Below are 9,846 nucleotides of genomic sequence, written 5' to 3' on the forward strand. Positions count from 1 at the left end.
TAATATGAATTGTTCTTCCCCCCATTAGGCCTGTCTGTGTATTTAGAGTTGGTAACACACAATATATATATATTTACCTTACCTCATAAGGACTTGTGCAGAAGACCTGAGTGAGGTGAGGTAATCAGGAACAATACCCTTTAGTTTCATAATGAATAAATAATTCAGCAGCAACCATTATTCTTAACATGCAAACACCATCATAATCTGTCCTAACTTTTGTGTATAGACAAACCCTTAGGAGTCTTATCTTCAAGAGCAACTTGGAAAAATTCAGAGGGATCAGAGCTGTGTCGTGAATGCACATAAAGGAGTAAGTTATGGGCCACTATGGTTCTGAAAGTGGGAGCCTGCTCAAGAATTTGATGCATATAAAATCAATAACCTAACCTCTGAATTTTATTCCTAATTTTTCTTGTGTCTCTGGGTAGATAAGTCCTCTGTTCAACAAAAAGGGATAATCATAATGCAAATGGTAATTGAGTAAGTATTTAACCTCAGGAGTTTGTTTCTTTCCATTAAAACCCAGGTTTTCCAAGTACAGATGCTTTGGGGCTCTGCTCAGCTTTCCATTGCAGCCAAGTTCATAGCCCACAAACAGGAAATAAAACTATCACAGAGATGAGGTCTTCTAGCAGTCCCTGAAACAGCAGATCAGGCAGAATCGTTGATGAGGGCACCTATTTAAGTGTTACTTTGTTCTGAGGCCCCTAAGCCTAAATTCCAGATGTTTAGTCACACAGCTTGCAAAAAAAGGCTGGAGAGTCTAGGGACAGTACCCAACAAAGTTAGAAATGCAGTTACAGAAACCCCAGACCCCTGGTATTCTAATTAGCTTGCCATGGTTTTTCCCTGACCATTAAAGGCTGATGTATCTAATGACAGAAAGTGTGGCTTTATAATGGCTTCAGTGAAATGAAGAAATTTATATTAACTTTATTTAAACATAGCTTAAGTAGACAACCCAAATATTTAAAATAACTTTAGAAATAACATTCCAGCTTACATACTTATCTATCTGCTTAGTGCTGACAATACACAAACAATTCATTTCTTCCACAATTGCTTTTTTTTCAGCTAAATGATGAAGGTTCAGAAGTCAGGATCAAGTGTTTGTGTGTGTTTGTGCCTAAGTTAAATTGGCAGGATGTTTGGTTCCCTCTTCCTAAGCAGGGTAATTGTAGCACTCAGTTAAGGAGCCACAATGTATTTGGAAAAAAATCAAACCTTTAAACACATCCCTGTCTGTACAGGTTGACCAAACTGCCTTTAAGATGTTACCTATTCTGATTGAAAAAATTTTGGCAAACAATGTGCCTGGGCCAGTGCCTATGGCACTGGAATGACTGGAGCTTTTCTCTCCTAATCCAATTATCAATAAAAGCTGCTGAGGCAGTAAGATATGGGGAATAGCTAATGCTGAAGCATTTGGAAAGTTAGTAGCTGTATTCAGGGACAGGTTCTTAGTGGGAGAGGAAGAATGGGGTGCTGAGATGGCTCCAGGGATCTCCCCTTTGTACCTGCTCTAGCAGCTCCTGTTGTAGGGTGTGTGCATGCACAGTGTCTGCTTGTGCTGACATCGAGCCCTCCCTTCCCATGGCAGCTGCAGGCAGCCCCAGCCCTGAGCTCATCCACCAGGGCTCTTCTACACACAGCCCTGCACAGGGGTTATTCTGAAATAGCTGCACTTAAGTGTGTGAGGCTCTGTGTGTGTGTGCTACCTTTATATCTTGCAATAAGCATAAACTGTTCCAGCCCAACTTAAACAAGAAGGATACTCTGGAGTAAGATGTTCTGCGACCTGGGACTTGGGACTAGCCAATGCCTTTGGAATGCCTGTCACACTGCCATTTCCATCAACCATCACATCTAAACAAGCCCTCAGAAGATAATTACAAACTTTCATTCAGATGCAACCACTTAAGATACAGATAAGCAAAGTTAGCTTAAACTTGTTCTATTTTCTTAACAGGCAAGTGCATTTGGATCCATGTTTAGAACAAATGTTACTCCATACAAGTTAGGTCTCTACACAGATCAGTAGTTAATGGGCAAACGGAAGCATCCCACAGTGATTAAGGATGTTAGGTTATCCTGCCGTGCTGAGACCCAGGAATATTGACCTTCGCACTGTTTTAAAAGAGCTTCTCCCTACTTAAACCTTTGGCATGTGAGGTAAGGAGTTACATGTCAACAGTAGGATTGGAGCGGCGGGTGGAATTAAGGTCTCCCAAATATCTCCAAATTTAGCTAGTGTCAGTGCTCTTCATTTTATTGGTGTCTTCAGAGGTCTCACCATCAAGTCTTGTCTCGTGGCTCCTATTAATTCGCCATGGTAGCAGCAGTGGGAGCCCTCATGCAGATACAGCTCCAAAGGCCCAGTGTCTCCTCAAGATCTCTGCTTTCCCAGGGCATCCCTGTGAACTGCAGTGCTTGAAATGCTGAGGGTTGCCAGCTTCCTATCCAGCAAGTCCTCACCGTGGTGGAAAATAAGCATGAGGCAGATGTGACCAAAGCTTCCATTGGAGACATCATAAACTAGAACAGTCCAGCAGAAGCATTGACGTGTGGATTTCCTCATCTCTTGTATCCACAATCCAAAGAACCTGATAAAAAAATGCCAGCTTTTCTCTGCTTGCAGTGACTCTAAACAAAGGTAATGTAAACTGTATTTTATTTTTGAATTACAGAAGTGATCACTTGTTCAGTTCTTTAAAAATTTTGACATTAAAACTAACATATGACTCGTGTGATACATCATCTGTTAGCATGTGAAAAATAAGGTACGCCATTAGTCCCAGGACTAACCTGAGAATTTTGGAGGAATACTAGAGTGGTCCTGAAAATCCAGGTTATTCAAGTAGTCATTCAGTCTCTTTTTATTTTGTGTAGCAAACTAGAAAAAGTGAAGCAATTAGGAGATGTATAATTGTTCTTACTAGATGGGATAACAAACTAAGTAACAACAGGCCTATGAAGAGTTTATAAGCTTTGGGAGTATGTTTTAAAAATAATTTTAACTATATTTTAATATGGAATCCTTATTTATAGGCAGAGCACTTCTGAGCCACAGCTGTTGGTAGATGGTGTTTTCTCAAGGAAATAACTCATTTCTCCTTTGCTTAAAGGGAACAGTAGTAACTTTCACCAAGCCGCAGTCCAGGCCAGGCTGGGGCTGGGACTGAGATGGGGACAAGGACCAGAAGATCATTTGTCCCCAAGTTCTTCGTACCTAGAAAAAATGCTAACTTTTAGCTGAAATTATTGCCTACAAAAGCCTTAGAGGTAATTGCTCCCAGAGTCTCCAACAACCAACTTTTACTTTCTCTTTTTGGTATTATAAATATTTGCAGTCCCCTGTGGAGGTTCTCCTCTGAAGACCTAGAGCACCTAATAGGAGCAGTCAGGTCAGCCAAGGTAACCCCTTATTACTGAAGGGACAAAATTGCACATGGAATTCCACAACCCTTGAGCTTGTGGGACCCAAGTTTCTTGTTTTCTAAAAAAAACCTGCATATTTTAATTTTTTTCCTTCCGCCGATGCTTGAATGATCAGATGTGGAGATCCTGTCAGTGTTCCTGGGATTCACCTTGGGAAGTCAAGCCTTTGTTACTAAATATTTGGAAACAGACCTAAAATTATACTCTCACTGGGGACTCATAACACAATCTGCTGCCTTGAAAATTCTTACACGAAACAGCTTGTGGGACTGGGATGGCTGGGAAGCGGGGAAACTAATACGGCACTCTGGGCCAGAGGGAGCAAGGCAGAGCAAAAGCTAAAGCCCCACTGGGAAATTCATTAACCGCAGCTCCTACAGCTGCTGTAACTTCCTGCTCTGTCACTGTCTGGAGCTTTTCCTCGAGTCTCACTCCCTGCAGACAATTCCAGTGTCATGGTCAGGATTCTGAGCTTTCTCACCTGCTGAGGTGCTGCATCCTGGCCTCCTCTTCCTGCCGGGGCTGCCAGCTCTGGTCCCAGGGGAACAGAAACCCAATTGCATGGGCAGTGATTTTCACAAGGGGAAGTTTTTCACCATCATCTTTGTGATTTTGCTTCTCTCCCAGCCTACACTGGGAAGTTTCAAGTGCCCTCAACAAAGCAGGAGAGAGGGCTACCACCTGCAGTCTGGTCCATGCATGGAGGTGATTTTTTGGACCCAGCTTTCTAAGCTAGAGAAGTCCCTCAAGCCTCTGTGATGCACTACCTAGAGCCCTATGAAAACATCTTTAGTCCTGGAAAAGTCAAATGTGAGGACACAGGCAAAGAGCACATATCTGCAGGGAGCTCCAGTGCCCATGGGCAGTCATTTTCTGTCAAGCACATTTGACTTCCTCCCAGGCAGGAGCTTGTTGCAATGCATCTCTATCAAACAGAAAGGAACCACACATGGGAGAACCTCACCATTAAAGAGGACCAAGCAATGCAGTGGTTGCTGAAACTTGGCAACAAGTCCTGCCAGCTTCACCAGTACCCTGGTCTCTGAATGGCACGTCATGCCCAGTTGTGCCATCAGCCGTGTGAGGTGGTACCCTTGAGGAACGGTTCCAGATCAAATTAAGTCTTTCCACTTAGGAAGTGTGGTTGAACTGCTTTCACCCATCAAGGTTGTTAGGCCAGAACCAACATTTGAAGCCATCGAGGCAGGGTCCCATTAACATCAGCAGGACTTGCTGGAGCTGGTCACTTTGATGGAGCAGCCATTGCTTGTGTGCCAGCAGCAGAACTAACTGGAAGGATTTCTCTTGTGCTCTATGAATATCCATCTTCTCATTCAGCAGCCTGGCAGCTGTCTGGACTCGATAAATTGTTGACTTTCCACCTGGTATCCTGTGAAAGGTTCCTACTGCTGTAGTGTCGTATAGCTTTGCCTCTCCTGTGCCAGTGCTGAATTCCCTGACTCATGGAAACCCAGCCATGAGTACTGGCTGCAGCTCCCCAGCTGAGCAGGAGAGCTGGTGAAGGACAACTAAGATGCAGAGGGAAGAAGAGCATAAAGGCTTGTAGGAGACTCTGCTCAAACAGAGCTGTGTAGTAGCAGTACTGTGACATTAAATCACTGTCTACTGTTCTTTTGAGTGTTCCACTGGTTTGTTCCAGCTACGGATTGCTGGCAAAAATTGTTATTTGTTCTCACACAGTACTTAAAAAAACGTTATTTGCATTTTATCTTAACTACAGCATGGTTTATTTGTGCAAATCCTTACTGCATGAGTACCTCTGCCTTCTTCCTTAGACAGTCATGCTGTGTAAGGTAAAACCACAGATTTTCAAACCAATCTGTCTTTGAGTTTGTAGCTTGACTCACTTGGACACTCCATTTAACTTCTAAATCTGCTTCACGTGACAGTTCTGTATATCTCTAAGCAGTGAGTGTGCTTGCAAAGAGCAAAGATTATTAGCAAGCACACATGCAAAGCAAACTGGCATTTGAAAACAATGCTTGAGCACAGAGAAGCAGAATGTTATAGCTGTCTACAATGCATGAAAAGCAGATCCAGCAAACAAATACACCCCTAGTTCTTAAATCTGTATTTTGAACTAACTTTCAACCAGGTGTTTCCACTTTAATTTGATCCCAGGCATTCCTAGAGGTGATGTAAGATCCAGATCCACAAGGTAATAATGAAGTCAAGAGTTGAAAAATTATCAAGGCCTAATCTGGCAATTTAGTCCCTTGTAAATCATTGTGGTTAGTTATTGCAGAGCCCTTCCTACCAACCAAGTTCTCTTGAGGGTTTGCGTTAACTTCACCACCTGTTTGACTGTCAAAGAGATAAATTTCCTTGAAGGGAATCTCCCACTCCTGACTTTATTTATGTCAGGGGTGGGGGGAAGAGGATAGATTGACTGGGAAACTTCAGCAACAAGGGTCTACATGTGCTGAATCAGGGATTGATGCAATTCACTCACTTTGTTTGATATTACACATAAGGTCCCAAAATGAAATGTAGAATTAAGAAGTTCGTCTGGCCTCTTTGCTGGATGAAAAGCTCTAATGAAATATAGACAATTTATGCCTTTTCTTCTTTTTTCTTTTTTTTTTTAACAATCAGATGCAAAAGCCAAAAGATCACATCAGTTATTCATAACCCTCATGTTTTTCAGAGCACCTGTGCATTCAACATCTCAGTAGCTAATACCCAAGAAGTCCATTAATGAGTTTGAAAAAGATCTACTGGGAAATAAACAAAAAACCAGGATAATAAAAATAGATCAGTAGGATGGAGCCTTCAGCTAACTCTCTGGGTTGCAGGAGCAAACCATGAGTTAACTTGTAAGCTCTGACGTGTGTTAATGAACTGAGTAGCCCATGTCTTGAATCAAAGATAAAGCAAAATACTTTCACAAGTTCAAGCTAGAGACTGTTACACAAAGTATAAGCTCAAATTGCTGCTCAGGGTTTTTTTTTTCATTCTTTTAAGAAAATCCTTTGAAACGACTGAAACTTGAGTGGACTAGAAGTAAAGAATGAAAAAGATATTTTAGGTTTTAAATCTGTTATTTTCTCGCAGAGCAGTTGTTTATGGCTGTATTTTCTAGAGTTTCCTGTGTTTGAAACAGTAGAACTTCTAGTTTGGGCTTTGTAGTGAGGGGTTTTGGGTATGGACACACACGTGCCACAGCTCTCATCTTTGCCTCCTCTCTTTCAGCCCCCCCACTCTGCATCCAGAATCCATGGCTTATTCTGTGTAAAATCTGCCCAGTGGCAAGCAGTTTGCTGCTGCTTACAGCAGTTTTCCATACATGTCTCATAAGTGACACTATATTAAACCCAGTCAATTGATGCTGCCTCTGCTGAATGGCAAGAAAACAGCTTCTACTGCTTCCCTACAGCATCAGTGCTTCCCACCACACAAAGCAACCAGTGTGGAAAAACCTTTTACCTGAATTTAGACAGTGTCACATTTCCTTGGCTCTTTAGGGGTGCTTTTTTGTTATTCTGTACCCTTGGAGACTGCTGGCAGCAGTGGAAGGGAGGCTGTACCTCCACTGGCATGAGGGTAGAGAACTCCTTGTTCCTCCAGGCTGGTTTACCTGCTAAGGCAGTGAGAGCAACCAACAAGCTGCTCTTTATCAACAGGGTTTTTCAAAGATTTATGAGAATATGTAGGGTTGGGAGGGGGTGGAGGGACATCCTTTCAGCCACAAACAAGATCTGTATTGAGAGATGTAAACTAAGGAACTACTCAATAGAGGTAAACCTGCAGAGCTCTGGAAGATGCCATGAATAAAGCTGGGAATAAAAATGCATCTGAGGAAACTGGAAAAAGTAAGTAAGATGATACAGAGTTTAGGGAATACTCAGGATATGATTCAGAGATTTTTTTTTTTTTCAGGGTGAGAATCCTACATGTTCTTTATGATCAGCTGTATTGTGGGCAATGCCAGGGCTGGGGTCTTCAGCACTCTTTGTCCTGCTCTCCCCAGTGTGAAACTGGGGAGAGGGACAGAACCAGAACTGAAGCTCTAAAACACAACTTTTGAGGGCACTGGAAATGTCTCCATGTAGGTAAAAGCCTTTCTAGCTCACTGGGAACATAGTGCTAATTAAGCTGTCATTGAGGTATACTCTATATCCTAAATGCCCAGTGGCATTTTTGGAAAAGACTAACAAGTTTAAGGTCCCAAATCCCAACAGTCCACAGCCCAAAAGACCTTGGGCTGTTTACAAATCATTCACTGGGTTAAATCCATTACATTACTTTGATGATACTAATGTTACCCTTTTCTTGACCCAAAATTTAGACAAATATGTGGAGCTGCAGGTGTTGCATGGGAAACAGAAGATGGAGTCAGCTGTCTCTCTGAGACAATCCTGTTTACTTACAAAAAAATTCAGAATCTATCCTTTCTCTGGAGGTCTCAAGCTGCAGGTGACAGTCCTTTTGCTCTGTTTCACATCGCTGTCAGCCAGTGCTCCATTTGGGATACTGCCTCTCCCCAGAATTTTCTGAGAATCACATGTCTGGACAAATTTAGCAATGCAGGAACCACCCAGGCAACATAGGAAGTGGTATGACACTGTAGCCTGTTTTTGGGAAGTCTTGGAGATGCTTTTTAAACTGTCTTGTCACTGAGATAAAAGTTAAAATATTGAATAAGTGACCAGAATTCAGCTGCTCTCCAGGCAAATCCCAGAACATTCGGCTGTGGGGCCATGGTTCAGTCCATGCTGCCTCATTGCTTCCAGCTCAGCTTCAGCTAAGGGAGGTTCTGAGGAGCTACATGGTGGGAAAGGTCCTGTTGCAGACAGGGGTGGCACAACTTTGGCTAATGCTTCCTTCTTCAGTCAGAACATTTCAGGTTTGTTTCCTAGAAAAAAGACCTACTCTTCGTCAGGGACCCAGTTTTCTTCTTTCTGTTTTTGGCCTAAGGGGCAAATTAACATTCAAAGCAAGCTGGGATGAAACATCTATCTTTATGCCCAAGGAAAAAAGTGGGCGGATAGAAGGGTTTGCAGTTTTGATTTCTTGCTCTTTGCAAAAGTCAGACCTGTAAGCCTTTTCTTTTGTGTGACTAGAGATCTTCCAATTTCCAAATGTAGAGCAGCTCAGGCAACCAGATGTGCACAACTCCCTGACAAATTGCTGACTGCAGCAGCAGATAAACAGTCAGGTCTGTGTGGTCATAGGTTGTTCTGTGTCCAGGCTGCTCAGCTCAAGCAAATGTGGGTTGGCTTTAAACTCTCATCTCCTGTCTTTAGTCCTTATATCCTTCCTTTGCCTTCATCAGCAAACTGGAATTAGCTGTATCCTCTACTGACTTGGGCAGGTGGCAGGTGAAGTGTGTGGGAGGCTTGCTGATAGACGGTGTGTGTGAAAAATAACCACCTGATCTACAGCCAATTTCTCTCCACTGTGATGTGCCAGCTTTCAGTGAGAGCTGGGAGGTTACTCTGGTTTTTGTGGGCCAAGAGATTAGGAGACACATGGAAAAACAGGGCAAGAGGGATGAGAGGCTGGGATGTGATGATCACTTTGGATGACTTGCCTTGACTGGCCAGGGTGACAGCGACTCAGGAGGACACAGCGGGCAGAGGGATCTGATAAGGGCAAGTGCCAGAGTGAATTGTGCAATGTGAAGAGTGCATTGACCCTAAGTGCAAGACATGTCCTCAGACCTAAGTGTAAGAAAAGTGGATAGACTTGTGCATCAATTTATTCTGGCATTTCTTAACTGCTGAGTCCTTGGATCATTTAATTACAGTATCTTTCACTGTGTTGATAAGAACATATAAAACGTACACATGCTTAAGATATATTGAAATGAAAAAAAATACCCCAGCACTTCAAAAGTAACATTGGTCTTATAGAAAACTAATATTTTCCCAATCCCTCTTTCTAACTGTTATCTTTCTGAAAAAATGAGCAAGAAACTCGGTAAAAGATAAAGCTGAAAAAGAAAGAGCCAATGTAATCAGAGTTGCACAGAAATTTGGGGTTAAATCCCACTGGCTATTTTTAAAATATAACCCTGTAGGGAGAAGATTTTGTGTGTTCAAAGGTATGAATTAAGACCATGTGAGACCAAGTTCTGAATTTCCTGGCTCATGTCAGCCTAAGTCATTATAAAAAAGTGTGTATAGAGGTGTGGGCACTTACAATTCATGCCTTTCGGCTATCTGGGATATGCTTTCGTGTTATTCATATATGAAATTTAACAAAGAACTTGGAAGAATAAAGCCTGAAGACGTAAATCTTCAATTATAATTTGAATACACACGCTTAGTTATGAGAAAACGGCCAAACCAAGCAGTAATTTTCCAAACATGTGAGTTTAAGATGATTTACTGGCACTTGGGTGCGCGCACATGTACACACACACAGAGTTTCTTGCATCCA

Source organism: Camarhynchus parvulus, chromosome 2, assembly GCF_901933205.1.
Source record: "Camarhynchus parvulus chromosome 2, STF_HiC, whole genome shotgun sequence".
Classification (NCBI taxonomy): Eukaryota; Metazoa; Chordata; class Aves; order Passeriformes; family Thraupidae; genus Camarhynchus; species Camarhynchus parvulus.